The sequence below is a fragment of the Somniosus microcephalus genome, chromosome 3, assembly GCF_052327205.1.
Source record: "Somniosus microcephalus isolate GS21.2 chromosome 3, FLI_Smic_1.0, whole genome shotgun sequence".
Classification (NCBI taxonomy): Eukaryota; Metazoa; Chordata; class Chondrichthyes; order Squaliformes; family Somniosidae; genus Somniosus; species Somniosus microcephalus.
Genome location: NC_140989.1, coordinates 10,808,205 through 10,825,426, shown reverse-complemented (window position 1 = coordinate 10,825,426; position 17,222 = coordinate 10,808,205). Strand labels below are relative to the sequence as shown.

The 17,222-nt window shown below is 49.3% G+C and overlaps 1 protein-coding gene across 6 annotated transcripts in view; it reads left to right on the top strand.

Moving 5' to 3' along the window:
• The window catches only part of LOC147120848 (butyrophilin-like protein 2), a 46,315-nt gene that overhangs the window by 7,049 nt on the left and 22,044 nt on the right, over positions 1–17,222 (top strand). For 2 of the 6 annotated variants that reach the window (XM_085979193.1, XM_085979192.1), the window contains exon 2: positions 15,763–15,894. The gene's annotated coding sequence lies outside the window, so the exon portion shown is untranslated. Of the gene's footprint in view, positions 1–10,085; positions 15,912–17,222 lie in introns of those variants that run through there. The other 4 variants (XM_085979194.1, XM_085979190.1, XM_085979195.1 and 1 more) reach the window with 3 other exon arrangements.

The window sequence follows — 17,222 nt, the reverse complement described above, 5'->3', positions numbered from 1 at the left end:
GCCGGTACAAGATCTCGTAGTTGTAGGTGGAAAGTTTGATTCTCCACCTCAAGATCTTGTCGTTTTTGATTTTGCCCCTCTGCTTGTTGTTAAACATAAAAGCAACTGAACGCTGGTCAGTGAGCAGGGTAAATTGTTTTCCGGCCAGGTAGTGCCTCCAATGACGCACAGCCTCCACAATAGCCTGGGCCTCCTTCTCAACAGCGGAGTGTCTGGTCTCCGGGCCCTGGAGGGTTCGTGAAAAGAAGGCCACGGGTCTCCCCGCCTGATTAAGGGTAGCGGCCAGGGCAAAGTCGGACGCGTCACTTTCCACCTGGAAGGGGATGGATTCGCCCACTGCGTGCATGGTGGCTTTGGCAATGTCTTCCTTGATACGGTGGAAGGCTAAGCGGGCCTCTGCCGTCAAGGGAAAAGAGGTGGACTTGATCAGCGGACGGGCCTTGTCCGCATAGTAGGGGGACCCACTGGGCGTAATAGGAGAAAAACCCTAGGCACCTCTTCAGGGCCTTGGGGCAGTGGGAGTTCCATAAGGGGACGCATCCGGTCGGGGTCGGGACCGATGACTCCGTGTTCCACAACACAGCCAAGGATGGCGAGGTGGGTTGTGCGGAATATGCACTTCTCCTTGTTATACGTCAGGTTCAGGAGTTGGGCGGTGCAGAGGAATTTTTCGAGGTTTGCGTCATGGTCCTGCAAGTCATGGCCGCAGATGGTCACATTGTCCAGATATGGGAAAGTGGCCTGCAACGCATTTTGATCGACCACCCGGTCCATCTCCCTTTGGAAGACGGAGACCCCGTTGGTGACGCCAAAGGGACCCCTAAGGAAGTGGTAGAGGCGGCCGTTTGCCTCAAAGGCAGTATACTGGCGGTCCTCAGGGCGGATAGGGAGCTGGTGGTACGCTGATTTCAGGTCAATGGTCGAGAAGACGCGGTACTGCGCGATCTGGTTGACCATATCAGCTATGCGGGGGAGTGGGTAAGCGTCCAGCAGGGTGTAGCGATTTATAGTCTGGCTGTAGTCGATGACCAGGCGCTGCTTCTCGCCGGTCTTAACGACCACAACGTGGGCTCGCCAGGGGCTGGTGCTGCCCTCAATAATCCCTTCCTTCAGGAGCCGCTCCACTTCAGTTTTAATGAAAACCCTGTCCCTGGCACTGTATCGCCTGCTCTTTGTGGCGATGGGCTTACAGTCGTGGGTGAGGTTAGCAAACAGTGTGGGGGGGGGGTGACTGAGTGTGGAGAGGTTGCACCTGGTGCGCTGCTGGCTGTGAGTGGGGGGAGGGGTCCACCGTACGCCATCGTAACACTTTTAAGGTGGCACTGAAAATCTAACCCCAGTAGAACGGCAGCGCAGAGGTGGGGCAGGACCAGAAGTTTAAAATGATCGTACACGGTCCCGTCTACTAAGAGTGTCACCACGCAGTAGCCGCCAATGTCCGCCGACTGGGACTCGGAGGCCATAGAAATCCGCTGGTGCGCAGGCAGGACTGGGAGAGAGCAACGCCGCACCGTGTCGGGGTGGATGAAGCTCTCCTTGCTCCCAGAGTCAAAAAGGCAGGTTGTTTCGTGACCATTTACCTTAATGTCCATTGTGGACCGGGCCAGTTGGTGCGGTCTCGCTTGGTCCAGCGTAACAGAGGCCAGCGTAGGGGTCGGTGTGTCGCTGCGGGTATCAAATGAGGCGGTGTTGGGGGCCTGCTGCGTCCCGGCTGGTGTCCAAGATGGCGGCGTCCATGATCCCCGTGTGGCTGGAGGCATCCAAAATGGCTGCTGTTCCGGTGGTTCGCACATGGCTGGGGAGGCCCAAGATGACGGCCCACACGCGGCGCTGCTGGGGTTCGGGGTGGCTTTGTCCCTGCAGACGCTGGCGTAGTGTCCCTTCTTCCCGCAGCCCGAGCAGATCGCATTTTTCGCCGGGCAGCGCACTCTGGGGTGTTTGGCCTGGCCACAGAAGTAGCATTTCTGGCCTTGGGACACTGCTGCGGTAGTTGGGATGTGGCTGGGGTGGCACGGCGCTGTGAGACGGTCCTACCGTGTCCCAGGCTGTCGTTCCCCGCGGCGTCCACGGTGCAGAGGAGTAGGCATGCATGCCCCGGTAGGCTGCGTCCAATGATAGTGCGAGTTCAGAGGCCTTGTTGAGGTCGAGGTCACTCTGCTCCAACAGTCGCTGTCGGGTGTAATTGGACCTGTGGCCCGCCACAAAAGCGTCCTGGATAAGTTCCTCTGTGTACACGGCGGCCTTTACATCATTACAACCACAGGCCCGGCCAAGCACAGACAGTGCCTGAAGGTATTCCTCGGTCGATTTCCCCAGGTGGTTGTTTACGACTCCCCAGGAGGTGCCTGGCGTACACCTCGTTCACTGGGCGCATGTACTGGTCCTTGAGGAGCTTGAGAGCAGCCGTGTACGAGGTCGCGTCCTGGATGACCGAGTATGCTCGGTGGTTCACTTTGGAGATCAGGACATCCAGTTTGTCCTCATCCGATTTGACCGTTGCAGCGGAGGCGATCAGGAATTTTTCAAAGCACTTAAGCCAGTGAGCAAACTTGGTGGATGCGTCCGCCTCCCGATGGTCTAAGTCCAGGCATGCTGGTGTGAGGATCTTCTCCATTATAAAAAATCTTGTTAATAAAATTGATGCGCTATCAATTACCCAAAAGACTGAGGTTAAGCAAGTAACTAACAGGCTTTTATTAACAAGAGAATGAAGGTGTGCCTCGAGTGGTCGACCAGTCCAGAATACAGAGGGACTGTGGAGCAGTCACCTTTATACCTGGACTCGTGGGAGGAGTCAGCCGAGGCACGTACAGACATGTACACAGTGGGATACAAACACACCCACAGGCAGGTATAACAGTGGTTTACCACATCCGTGAAGTTGGTCTGGCGGCCTGAATAGTGGAGGCACACTAGACTGGCGCAGTATGAAGGAGTCATGGCAACTGCCAGGGTACTTGGCACAAACATGCAAAATCTCCTCCTTGTGGTCACACACCAGCTGAACGTTGAGGGAGTGGAAGCCATTTGCGGTTGACAAAAATACCTGGATTGCGATGGGGTGCCCTAAGGGCCACGTGTGCAGTCAATGATGCCCTGCACCCTTGGAAAGTCTGCCAGATGAGCTAATCCAACCGCTTGCGCCGTCACATTTGCGCGATCCCTGGTGAAATGGATGTGATTGTGCGGGAGTGCAGGGCATCGGTTACCTGCGTGATGCAAGTGTGTGCGGCCGCCTGGGAAATGCCGCTGATGTCTGCTGCTGATCCCTGGAATGAGCCTGAGGCAAAAAAGTTGAGTGCGGTGGTGACTTTGATGGCCACTGGTAAGGAGTGTCCACCTGGTCCTTTGGGCAGCAGGTCTTGCTGTAGCATTGCGCAGATGTCAGTCACTACCTCTCGCGAAAGTCGGAGCCGCCTTTGGCACTGCTGCTCAGTCATGTTGAGGTAGCTGACCCTGTGTCTGTAGACCCTGTTTGGGGGGTATCTCCTGCGCCGACGGGCTTCCATGCGCTGGCCCCTTCTGGCCTGTGCTGCCTCAGGTGGGTGAGCAGCAGCCTGTCGCTCCTGCTGCTGTTGCTGCTCTTGTTCCTGGTTCTGCTGCTGCCGTGCCTGGTGCTGGAGGTCCTCTAATGCCAAAAAGGGAAGGAAAAAAAGGCCTCCCATGCTTCTGGTAGATGCCTCAGTTGCGGAAGCGCTGAGTGAGGGTGGCGAGAGGGGTTTCCTAGGAGTTCACACTGGAGAAGTGTGTGAGGCTCCAACCTTCCACAGGTGTGGTTAAGCCTGGTAAAAGTTGCCCCAGGCCTGAAACAACAAAGTCCTGCCACCTGCAAATGATGACTGATCAAATCTCCTCTTTAATGGTTGACCTGCAGCTGATAGTCAGCAAGCCAATAGTGGTCACGCCAGGTTTCACAGGCGTGATCCCCACCAGGTGTGTTTTATGTGGAAAAAGGGTTAAACGGGCAAGGGCCTGTTAAAATGGGATTATAAAGGCCAATTAGTGCTGTTTAATGGCCCTAAAGACTAGTCCCGCCTGTTGCAGGCGGGACTGATTCAGGACCATCCGACATGCCTGGGTTAAAATGGCTAGGTGCCGGGAACCAGGCGGGGGGGGGTTCCCGACCCCCAGGTTTTGCGATTTTAACCCCCCACACGCCTCAAAGCCTGCCTGACAGCTGAGTTAAAATTGAGCCCTATATGTTGCGGTCCAGACCAAGAGTCCCGGATTCTCTGATGACTCCCAGAAATGTTTCAGCAAAACTGGAAAAGATTATGGAAAGGGAGGGAGAGCAGCCAGTCTTCATTGTCCACGTGAGAGCCAATCATATAGGAAAGGAAAGGCCTGGTCCTGCAATGGAGATTAGCAAACTGGTTTCGGAGCAGTATTGTAAGGATGCTAATCTCTGGATTACTCTTGCAACCTTGTGCTGGGATTGAGAAGATTCGGGAGCTCCCTTTCATGTAAGGGGTGGTGTCGGGAAGAGTGTTTTTTTTTTGAGGCATAGACTAGTTCTGAGGAAGATATTCTGCAAGGATGGGCTTCATCTGAACAGGATGTGAGTTAATGAACTGGAAAAACATAAATGGGGAAGTGAAGAGTTATTTAAAGTAGGAATGAAAAAGGCTGAGAAAATACAAGCAATCAGAAAGATCAAATAGAGAAGGTAGAAATAGATGAAATATATTAATACAAAGATATTAGTAAAAAGTATAGCAGGCAGAAGGAATAAAGGGAGTAGAGGAGGGACAGCAAATCAACCAGGTATAAGCAGAAAATCCAATGAGGTAAAAGAACAAGGTGTTCACCTGCGCACAGACAGATTAAAGGAAAAACGTGCATTTATATAACACCTTTCACATCCTCAGGATCACCCACAGTGCTTCCTAGTGGGGTTAGATACCAACAGAAAACAGTGCGGCACTCAGAGATAAACTGGGGGAATTTAAAGAAATTATGCCACGGGCTGGTATAGAATTAATAGCACTAATATTTATATGACTGTCAATTGAGCAGGAGTGGAAAACAAATGTATCAGGTTAGAATATTTTTAGGAGGGTCAAATTAGGTGTGCTGGTGTGGGTGAAGGAGTGAATACGGAGTCTGTATAGTAAAAGAGGGATTGTTACATTGTGGGGTTGTACTGCAGTCCCCTTAATTGTAGAAGTGAAATGGAGAAGGAAATCGGGGAGAATAACCGGAATAATAACAGTATAATTCTAGGAGATTTAATTATCCACTCGCTGATTGATTGGGACAGGATAGGAGTAAACCGAGAAAAGGGAATGGGATTCGTCAAAGGCGTGCAGGACTCCCTTCCCAAGTAGTATGTCTATATACCTACAGGAAAGGGGCGTTGCTCCATCCAGTAATGCCTATCGAGATCAGGGAGATGAACTAAACCTTGCGTGGAAGTAACCATAATGATGATGTTTAAAGACCAAATAGGAAGGGATAAAGTTCACAAGGGCAGCAGATTGGAATGGGGCAGATTAGGAAAGGGGTGTGAACCAGCTGAGGGGGAAAGAGAAATTGGTTCACAGGACTAGGGATGTTGTTAAAAAGGAAATTACAACATTGCAGAATAAATATATACCATTTTAAAAAAATTAAAAAAAAGATTACTTCAAGGTTCAAAATGTTCTAAATGAACCGAGGTTACAACCAACTAAAGTTGAAGGAGATTGAGAAAATAAGGAGAGGTTAAGAGCGGGACGAGGAAAGTAACGAGGATGTGTGAACAGAGAATCTCAAACATGTATAAAGAACAGTAAAGTATTGTACAGATAGAATATTTGAATCTTGGAGGAGGCCATTCAACCCATCGAGTCCGTGCCAGCACTTTGAAACATATCAACAAAAGAAGAGGGAATTGATAATGTGCGGTGTGAGTGGAGTTAGAGGATTGGTAGCGTACTTAATAAGTACTTCAATTATTTACAAAAGAATATCCTGAATTGGTTGAGTTGAGATATTATTATAGAATAAATAAATGAGAGGAAAGCTTTAGAGAAGTTAGTTATACTAAAGGAGGACAAAGTGCTGGGATGTGATGGGATACATCCAAGGATCCTGAGGGAAATGGGGGAAGAATAGCGGAGGCTCCAGAAATCCTATTTCAGGCTTCTGTTGACAGTGGCCAATGTAATCCCATTTTCAAACAATAGTAGTAATTATATTCTGGGGAAGGCTGGGTGATGGGGAAGAGCCAGAGGGATTTGGTCATTCAGGTTTAGAAGACCTTATGAGCAGCACCTCAAGTTGAATAATGTCATTCAAAAAAGCTAATGGAATATAGGGTTTTCTGGCAAGAGGTATAGAATATAAAAGTCGAGATGTAATGGTGAATCTGTATAGAATCTTAGTCCGACCACAGTTTTGGGCTCCACACAGACTGTTTCCAACGGTTGAGGGATCTCAAACGAGGGGCCATGAATCTAAGATTAAATGCAAGAGATTTAGGACAGAGGGTAGGAGAAACCTTTTTACACAGAGGGTTGTGAGGCTGTACAATTTACTGTGGAGTTAGTGATTGACACAGCAACCAGGTCAACATTTAAGAAAAAAAAGAAAGACTTGCATTTATATAGCGCCTTTCATGACCACCGGATGTCTTGAAGTGCTTTACAGCCAATGAAGTATTTTTGAAGTGTAGTCACTGTTGAAATGTGGCAGCCAATTTATGCACAGCAAGCTCCCACAAACAGCAGTGTGATAATGACCAGATAATCTGTTTCAGTGATGTTGATTGAGGGATAAATATTGGCCCCAGGACACCGGGGAGAACTCCCTTGCTCTCCTTCGACATAGTGCCGTGGGATCTTTTACATCCACCTGAGAGAGCAGACAGGGCCTCGGTTTTAATGTCTCATCTGAAAGACGGCACCTCCGACAATGCAGCACTCCCTCAGTACTACACTGGGAATGTCAGCCTAGATTCTTGTGCTCAAGTCTCTGGAGTGGGACTTGAACCCACAACCTTTTGATTCAGAGGCGAGGGTGCTGCCCACTGAGCCACAGCTGACACAAATAGATGGTTGAAGGAAAGGGAATAAAAGGATATGGGAACTGGAAGGGCACATGGGATTAGGATACTGATCGTGTTGAGGATAAACACCAACACGGACTGGTTGGGTCGAATGGCCTGTTTCCGTGTGATTTGGAAGCAGTCAATGATGTCCAAAAATATTGTCTGAAAATACCACGTTTGTTTTCTCAGTAACCAAAATCGTACTGTTTCTAACATAGCGACTGGAAAGCAATTGTCGTCACACCCTTCCTGCACATTCTTGCTTGGAGCCCCTTGGTCTTGAAGAAGCTTGCAGGTGAACCCTGAGAGGACAGACGAAAGACGGCACCCCTGACAGTGCAGCACTCCCTCAGTACTGCACTGGAGTGTCAGTCTGGATTATGGGCTCAAGTCTCTGGAATGGGGCTTGAACCCACGACCTTCTGACTCAGAAGACTCTAACGGTCTTCTCACTCGGTACAGTCTGCGCCACTGTGGCCTCTTGTGAAGTTTCCTGAGGAAGTTGAATAACCACGCAACTTACTTTTAAGAAAGGAGACACGGCTAAGATGGGTAATTGCAGGCCAGTTAACTTGGCATGTGTGGCATGGGAAATGTTAGTGTTTTTAAGAACGAATTTACCATGTATCGATATAAAGAGGAAATAGTTAAAAATAGAGGCTCAGATTTTCAGAAGGGACAAACGTGCTTATGGAACTTCATGGAGTTGTTTGAGGAGTTAACAGGCGTGTTAGAGCGGGGAAATGCCGTGGGCGTAGTTTACATGGACTTTAATAAAGCATTTGACAAGGTACTTCACGGGAGATTACTACAGAAGATTAAGGGGTATGGAGTTAGGGGGAGGATAGCAAACTGAATTAAAAATTGGTTAGAAGGGAGAAAACCGAGTAGGAATTAAGGGAATTTTATTTAGAGTGTTGGAAGTGGGCAGTGGTGTCCCACCGGGTTCTGTCTGGGGCCACTTCTGTTCACTGTGTATATCGATGATTTGGATATCGAGCTGGGGGAGTGGTAAATTTGTCGACGATATCAAAATATGAGGCCTAGTTAATTTTTCAGAAGACCAAAGGAAGCTGTAATGGGATATTGATCAGATGGGGGAAATGGGCTTAAATAGTCTGAAGTGTGTTTTGATTTCTTTTTGGGTTCAATAAAGACTCATTTCTTGAAAGAGAAAGTTGTTTTAATCTAAAGTCTATTCAACTCTTTTTAACAGCCTTTTTACAGAACACTCTATACTGTGATGCAGCTAGAATCAAAGTGAAAGTAAAACTCCTCTAGACTGCTAAGGCACAAGCAATCAATAACCAGACAAATATGCTGTAAGGCATAAGCAATCCAACACAGACAAATATCATCACTATTTGCTGATATCATTACATCTCCCTTTCTTAAAACAAAAGTATTTTACTTTTAACTAACAACATTTAACGAACTTACATCATCATTATCATGATCAAGGTTTTTTACCCTTGCTTTGTGTGTTCACATGAAATATGTCAATACACTAGAACTTGAAGAAAGAATAAGATAACATTACTTCCTTCTTTAACAATAGTCCTTAAATTTGCTCAATGAGTCTCTCAGGAGGCTTCACGTGTCTTGAGGATTTTCTGATTAATTGTCCTTGAATCTGAGTTGTTGCCTCAGATGATTGGTTCTCAGCTGTGTGATCTGGTTGTTCTTTGAACTTCCTTACTTTCTTCCCCCTCTTTTGTTTTCAGGAGGTTCTCCGGGATGGGTAGGTTTGACCTTAGCCGACGTCCCATCAGGAGTTGGGCTGGTGACATACCACACTCGAGCGGCGTTGTGCGGTATACAAGCATGCTTTGGTAGAAGTCAGTTCCACTGTCTTTTGCCTTGTACTTCAGTCTTTTCACTGTGTTTGCGGGCTCTCCTGGGTCAACAGCTCTGGACAACGTGTCTGCTGTATACATCAGCTTACCCGGTGTGTACGCAACATTCAGTTCATCATAGACTGTCTCTCTTTCACTTTCCACAACGAGGACTCTCTTTACCAGGTTCAGCCTCTCACAGGCTTTTAAACCTAGTATGGCTTGCACATCCTTTGGCACCACGATTAATGCTAGCGTGTGCTCTCTGTCCTTGTGTGTTACTTTGACAATGCATTTTCCTTTCACTGGTATATCAGTACCTGAGTACCACTTTCACTTGTATTCCATGTAACTTTGGTCTGGGTCTAATCCTCTTAAAATCGGTCTCTGATATCACATTAACTTGTGCTCCAGTATCCAATTTAAATGGAATGTGTATGTCATTCACTTTTAGTGTCAACATCCAGTCTCTTTCTTTTTTTTGTTTTCAGACACAACATCTACATAGAATTCCTCTATCCTGCTTTCATCTACTGCATGGACCTTGCTTTGTTGCACTTGGTTCTTGCAGCAACGGGCATAATGGTTGTTCTTGTTGCAACTATTGCAAGTTTTACCATATGCTGGACACTTTCTTGGTGGATGCTGTGTACCGCATCGACTACATGACTTTCGATTGTCCCTTTCATTTTCGTTCGCTGGCCACGCCTCTTTTTTCACATTGGCGCTCTTTTTGTTGAACGGTTTGTATCCGTTCTTTCTCACTGCATCCACGTTGCAGCTATTGTCACTGAACAGCTCCTTTGCCTGCAACTTCACAGTCTCTGTAGCCCTACACAGTGCTATGGCTTTTCCCAGGTCTAGATCTTGCTCTCTTAGCAGTCTTTCCCTTAGACCATTATCTCGAATACCACACACCAGTCTGTCTTTTATCAGCGAGTCTGTGAGTCCCCCAAATTCACACGATTTGCTCCGGTTTCTCAGTTCAGTCACATACTGATCAATAGTCTCGCCGATTTTCTGTACACATGTGAAAAATTTGTGCCTCTCAAAGGTCACGTTGCGTTTAGGTATGCAGTAGGCCTCAAACTGTTCCATTATTTTATCTAGCTTCATTTTGTCTCCATCAACGGCAAATATGAAATTATTATATACCTCCAGCGCTGCATCACCCACTACATGTAAAAACACGGACGATTTCTGTTTATTACTTTTATCGTCAGCTCCGATTGCTGATAAATACAACCCTACACGTTGTTTGAATCTCCTCCAATTTTCAGCCACATTACCGGTCAATTGAAGCGTCGCCGGTGGGAGTAAACCTTCCATTTTTTCACTTCGTTAGCTATTCTCTAATGGTAAGCAACGATGTTCTCTTTTGGCTTGCTAATTTGTGGAGAGCTGATTTCGCTTACTTGCCACAACTGCTTTCACTGTCCCATCAAGTTGCTAACTTCAGATTTTTTCTCTCTCAGCCACTTCTGACATCATGTTTTGATTTCTTTTTGGGTTCAATAAAGACTCATTTCTTGAAAGAGAAAGTTGTTTTAATCTAAAGTCTATTCAACTCTTTTTAACAGCCTTTTTACAGAACACTCTATACTGTGATGCAGCTAGAATCAAAGTGAAAGTAAAACTCCTCTAGACTGCTAAGGCACAAGCAATCAATAACCAGACAAATATGCTGTAAGGCATAAGCAATCCAACACAGACAAATATCATCACTATTTGCTGATATCCTTACAAAGTGATGCATTTTGTTTTTTTTTAAAGCCAGCAGTAATGATGCTGTGAACGGGAGTAGGCTGGGTGTTGGGGAAGAGCAGAGGGATTTAGGAGGACATGTTCACAGGACCTTGGGTTGATCAGCCTTTGGCGAATGAAGTTCTAGGTTTGATCGGGCAATCCGTATAGAATGTAAAAGCCCAGAGGTAACGATGAGCCTTTAGAAAACCTTTGAGACCTCAGTTAGAGCACTGTGTGCAGTATTGGGCTCCACACCATAGGAAAGATATTGAGGCTTTAGCAAGGGTACAGCACAGATTCACAGGGATGCTGCCCGGTATTTGGAAATATAAAGAAAAACTTTTTTTTTTAAATGGAGCTTTTTAAAAAAAAAAAAAAAATTACAACACCAGAGATTATGGGGCGATAAGATAGTGTTTAAAATTTTGAAATGGTGGGACAGGGCAGATAGAAGCAAACGGTTTGTTCGAGTAGTTGAGGGGCCATAGATACAAGATTAAATGTAAGACATTTAGAAGAGTGCAGGAGATAATTCAGAGAGTTGTGAGGCTGTAGGATTCACTCCCAGGGTTACTTTCTGTGTCGAGCTCTGTCAACATTCAAGATTAGATTGGGTAGGTGGATGAAGGGATATGGGAACAGGGCGGGTAACTGTGACTGGGACTATTTGCTCGTGTGGAAGTTAAATGTGACACACTGTGTTGTAACTTTTACGCATTCCTATGTATGAAAATTACAAAAGGGATTCTTAGAACTATGTACAACAGCAACCTGCATTTATATAGCGCCTTTAACATAGAAAAACGTGCCAAGGCGCTTCACGTGAGCGTTATCAGACAAAATTTGACACCGAGCCGCATGAGATATTAGGACAGATGGCCAAAAGCTTGGTCAAAGTTAGTTTTTCAGGAGAGTCTTAAAGGAGGAGAGAGAGAGGTGGAGAGGCGGAGCAGTTTAAGGAGGGAGTTCCAGAGCTTAGGGCCTCAGCAGCTGAAGGCACGGCCGCCTACGGTGTAGCGAAGGAAATCGGGGATTCGCAAGAGGCCCTAAATCTCTCGGCTCCTCGCTGGTTAAATTCGCCGAGGCTGCAGCAGAGCTTTGCCTGCATTATTCAACCTTGACTAGTGGCATTTCAAGCATGAGGCCCACCGCGATCCTAGCGGCAGGTGAATGGTATTATTCCCGGGAGTGTTTAATCATTACTACCTACACCGAACCACATATCTATTCAGTTTATTTTTTTTTAAATGGCACGGCATTAAGTTGGAGCTTGTTCTATACATGTGAGAGAGAAACATAGTTTGTGACTCATTCATTGTGTGCTTGCCTGTTTACACTGAGGATACGTGTCAAAGAGCGGTGCTGTGCAGAAGGTTGGGTACAGTGGCACGGGCAGCAAACTAGATCCGCAGCTGTGAATTAGCATGCCCGTGATGTAGGTGTGTTTTCTGTAGAATACCTCTACTAGTTCTACAGGATGGTGCCACTGCATTCATGCTTTCAGGCTGACTGTTGGTCAGTTGCCATTTTGGGTGTGTTTAGATGGACAGTCAAACTTTTACTGTGTTCAGTTGCTGTTCATTGATTGTAGTTTCCTCACCCCAGCCATGGTGTGACGCTGGAGACTGGAGGGAAAGGAAGAAATTCTGATGATGCTGTTTTCTTGGCTGATGTTTTAGGAACATCGGACTAAAAAAAAAACTAAGGCCCATCTAATTCACCTTCTAACCTCCTGGTAGTACAACAATAGTGGAGTTGTTTTTAGAGGAATGTTTTCGCATTTTAAAAATTTGCTGACACATCACGTGAGTGATAAAGGATTTGCGAGTTAATCTCTTCGCAATGCCTATGCGACTTACTCCTTGTACTGTGCTTTGAATGGATTGTTTTGTTTGGTGAGTGTTGAGCAGTCCATCTGTAATTAAGAACTTGGCAACAATCGTGCGTTTATTTGTGATTATCCAAGTCCAGTTAATTGGAAAGAATGACTGGGAGTTTATTTTGCTGTTTGCCTTGATGCCCGAGTTGTTTCTGTCCCTGATCTGTACAGTTTGCTCTGGGGATTTGTGGCTGCCATTTAGGATGTTCTTCCCAGTACCAGCACTCCCACACTTCAGGAGTTTGGGTCGTTCTAGTTGGGTAGAAAGGAGTGTTTGGTTTTTTTTCAATTAATTCTAAGGATGTGGTTTTTTTTTCCAATTAATTCTAAGAATGTGGGCGTCGCTGGTAAAGCCGGCATTTGTTGCCCAGCCCTTGTTGCCCTGAGGTGGTGCGCCACCTACTTGGACTGCTGCAGTTCGTGTCTACTCTTTTTTTTTTGCAATGATCTTCGTTCATCCGAGAGGCTTGCTAGGCCACTTCAGAGGGCAGCTAAGAGTCAACCACGTTGGTGTGGGACTGGAGTCACGCATAGGCCAGACCGGGTAAGGACAGTAGATTTCTTTCCCCAAAGGGCATCTGAACCAGCTGGGTTATTGCGACAATCCGACGGCTTCCTGGTCACTTTTACCGGTGCCAGCTTTTATTGGCAGATTTTTTGGGGGTTTTTGCAATTCTCAAACTGCCCGCGGTGGGTTGTGAATTCCTGTTCTCTGGCATAGACAGGTGGAGACGAGTAGAGGTTCTGCCAGCCCAGCCCATGTTTCTATTTGTCATTTTGTTATGTATTTTGGGGTAATTCTGTCCTTTTCTCATTTCTGTCTGCCCTTTTCAGGTGGGCGTAAAAGATCCCGTGCCACTATTTCGAAGAGGAGCAGGGGAGTTGTCCCCGGTGTCCTGGCCAGTATTTATCCCTCAATCAACAGTAATTAAAAAAACAGATTATGTGGTCGTTATCACGTTGCTGTTTGTGGGAGCTTGCTGTGTGCAAAATTGACTGCCATGTTCCCTGCATTACAACAGTGACTACACTTCAACTGTACTTCATTGGCTGTAAAGCATTTTGAGACGTCCCGAGGACGTGAAAGACGCTGTAGAAATGCTTTTGTTTTATTGAATGTTCTCTCCCTTTTGTTACTGAGTTACACCGTGCAATATTCTCTCTTTCTCTTCCCCCCCCCGCCCCACAACCCCAGACTAAGTAATCATTGAGTGTGGCTGTGAATGGCAGCCTAATGTCTCCGCTGAAGGACAGTGCAGCACTCCCTCCGTACTGCGGTGGAGTGTCAGCCTGGACTTCGTGCTGAGGTGCCCTGGAGTGGGACTTCAACCCACTGAGGTCAAATGTTGAAGTGCTGGAAACACACAACATGCAAAAGGGGAAAGTTGGGCTGGTTTATCAGATGTGACCAATCGTCCTTGTCGGGCAGATTTTCTCGCTGCCTTTATTTTATTTTTTATCCCAAACATTAATGTTGTGTCGGGCAACTGGCTATAACATGGGCATTATTGTGGCCAGTTAAGGATAGAATTTAGAGATTGTTATTTACGAGCAAATTGCATGGTGTTTTTGAGAGATTGAAGAAAGTAAAGGAAGGAAGACACGCTTTTGTTTTGGAGACCGGAATTTTCAAGCCCCAATTAGTTCTTTGGGTTTTGAAATCTGCAAACATCTGTTACCGAGCAGCACTTGAACAAGGTTTGACCCCCGAAGGCTCTTTCAGTCACCCCCACTGGGAAACACCTGCGGTCATCTCAGAGGCCATGCTGGGTTGGCAGCTACGCGTTACAGATGAGGCATTAAACTGAGGCTCCGTCTGCTCTCAAGTGGATGTAAAAGATCCCATGGCCACTATTTCGAAGAAGTGCAGGGGAGTTCTCCCCGGTGTCCTGGCCAATATTTACCCCTCAACCTACATCACTAAAAACAGCGGATTATCTGGTCGTTTATCTTCATGCTGTTATGGGATTCTGCTGTGCACCACCTGGCTGCCGTGTTTCCCTGCATCACAACAGTGACTACACTTCAAAAGTACTTCGGCTGTGTAGCCTTTCGGGATGTTGTGAAAGGCGCTATATAATTGCAAGCCATTTCCTTTATCTGCACTGATGAGCAATGTCAAGGGAGGTCATCTAGTCTAAAATGGAAGCTGAAATGCTTCGTGGTATTTGTGGGAAACGGGAGAGTTGTAACTATGGAAACAAAAGGACAAAACGGTGATGGACAGAGCAGTAGTGGGGTTCAAAGACCTTTATTAACTGGAAAGGAATGAAATCCGAGTTGAGCCAGCCAAAATCGGTTTTCAAAATCGGCCTGGCACAGAATTGCCTGGAGTTGAATTTTATTTTAATCAATCTTGGGATGTGCGTGTCGCTGGCAAGGCCGGCATTTATTGCCCATCCCTAGTTGCCCTTGAGAAGGTGGTGGTGAGCCGCCTTCTTGAACCGCTGCAGTCCGTGTGGTGAAGGTGCTCCCGCAGTGCTGTTAGGGAGGGAGTTCCAGGATTTTGACCCAGCGACGATGAAGGAACGTCCGATATACTTCCGAGTCGGGATGGTGGGTGACTTGGAGGGGACCTTGGAGGTGGTGGTGTTCCCATGCGCCTGCTGCCCTTGTCCTTCTAGGGAATTAGGCCACTTGCACTGATTAGTGGATTGTGATGCCTGAATTACCCTGTTCAGTCGCATTTTAACAATTCCCCAAGTAATCTCGTGCTCCGTTTTTAGTCTGCCTTTGACCCCAGTTAGTTCTTTGGGTTTTGAAACATGAGGCCCTGCGCCTGGTGGCTATCAGTAGTTGTGTAATCAGTGTCTGTGCCTTGTAAACAGAAGTGGAGTGTTGCATTCCAAGTCCACGTTTGTCAGTGCTATTCGCGGAGAGTTTCTGTGGTCGACTCGATTTCGTCAGAATTCTGTGCCGTGGCTACTGACCTTTGCATGTTCACTGACTGATTCCAGCTGCACAGTAAGGAGCGTGCTTGTAGGTTGTTGGTTTTCACTGCTATGTTTCTGTTGTGCTGGTCTGGAACTCTCCTCTCCACCGCCCCCCACCCCCAACACAAAAAGGCTGTGGGTCAATCGAACATTTCAAAACCGGGATCGCTATATTTTTGTTGGGTAAGGATAGCAAGGGATATGCAGCAAAGGCAGGTGAATGGATACAGATCACATACGATCTAATTGAATGGCAGAACAGGATCGAGGGCGGAATGGTTTACTTTGTTCCTATGTCATTCATTCTTTAGTTATGCAGATTGTTTCCTATTTTCACAGCCATCGGCAGTGCAGCGACAGCAGCCGCTGTCTCATTATTGGACCAGGCAGTTTTAACTTTTGTCACTACTTCTGAGTACCTCTTGTGAAGACTGAGCAGGCTGGACGTCCTGGTGCATCTGATGTTTACAGGTTAATGTGAGGCCGAGGTATCAGACGCTGGCGCTCTGGCTCTTGCGCCCCTCGCTGGCGCTCTGGCTCCCGCCCCCCCTCGCTCGCTGGCGCTCTGGCTCCCGCCCCCCCTCGCTCGCTGGCGCTCTGGCTCCCGCCCCCCCCCTCGCTCGCTGGCGCTCTGGCTCCCGCCCCCCCTCGCTCGCTGGCGCTCTGGCTCCCGCCCCCCCTCGCTCGCTGGCGCTCTGGCTCCCGCCCCCCCTCGCTCGCTGGCGCTCTGGCTCCCGCCCCCCCTCGCTCGCTGGCGCTCTGGCTCCCGCCCCCCCTCGCTCGCTGGCGCTCTGGCTCCCGCCCCCCCTCGCTCGCTGGCGCTCTGGCTCCCGCCCCCCCTCGCTCGCTGGCGCTCTGGCTCCCGCCCCCCCTCGCTCGCTGGCGCTCTGGCTCCCGCCCCCCCTCGCTCGCTGGCGCTCTGGCTCCCGCCCCCCCTCGCTCGCTGGCGCTCTGGCTCCCGCCCCCCCTCGCTCGCTGGCGCTCTGGCTCCCGCCCCCCCTCGCTCGCTGGCGCTCTGGCTCCCGCCCCCCCCCTCGCTCGCTGGCGCTCTGGCTCTTGCGCCCCCCCCCCCTCGCTCGCTGGCGCTCTGGCTCTTGCGCCCCCCCCTCCCTCGCTCGCTGGCGCTCTGGCTCTTGCGCCCCCCCCCCCTCGCTCGCTGGCGCTCTGGCTCTTGCGCCCCCCCCCCTCGCTCGCTGGCGCTCTGGCTCTTGCGCCCCCCCCCCCCTCGCTCGCTGGCGCTCTGGCTCTTGCGCCCCCCCCCTCGCTCGCTGGCGCTCTGGCTCTTGCGCCCCCCCCCTCGCTCGCTGGCGCTCTGGCTCTTGCGCCCCCTCGCTCGCTGGCGCTCTGGCTCTTGCGCCCCCCCCCTCGCTCGCTGGCGCTCTGGCTCTTGCGCCCCCCCCCCTCGCTCGCTGGCGCTCTGGCTCTTGCGCCCCCCCCCCCCTCGCTGGCGCTCTGGCTCTTGCGCCCCCCCTCGCTGGCGCTCTGGCTCTTGCGCCCCCCCCTCGCTGGCGCTCTGGCTCTTGCGCCCCCCCCCCCTCGCTCGCTGGCGCTCTGGCTCTTGCGCCCCCCCCCCCCTCGCTCGCTGGCGCTCTGGCTCTTGCGCCCCCCCCCCCTCGCTCGCTGGCGCTCTGGCTCTTGCGCCCCCCCCCCCCCCCCTCGCTCGCTGGCGCTCTGGCTCTTGCGCCCCCCTCGCTCGCTGGCGCTCTGGCTCTTGCCCCCCCTCGCTCGCTGGCGCTCTGGCTCTTGCGCCCCCCCCCCCCCTCGCTCGCTGGCGCTCTGGCTCTTGCGCCCCCCCCCCC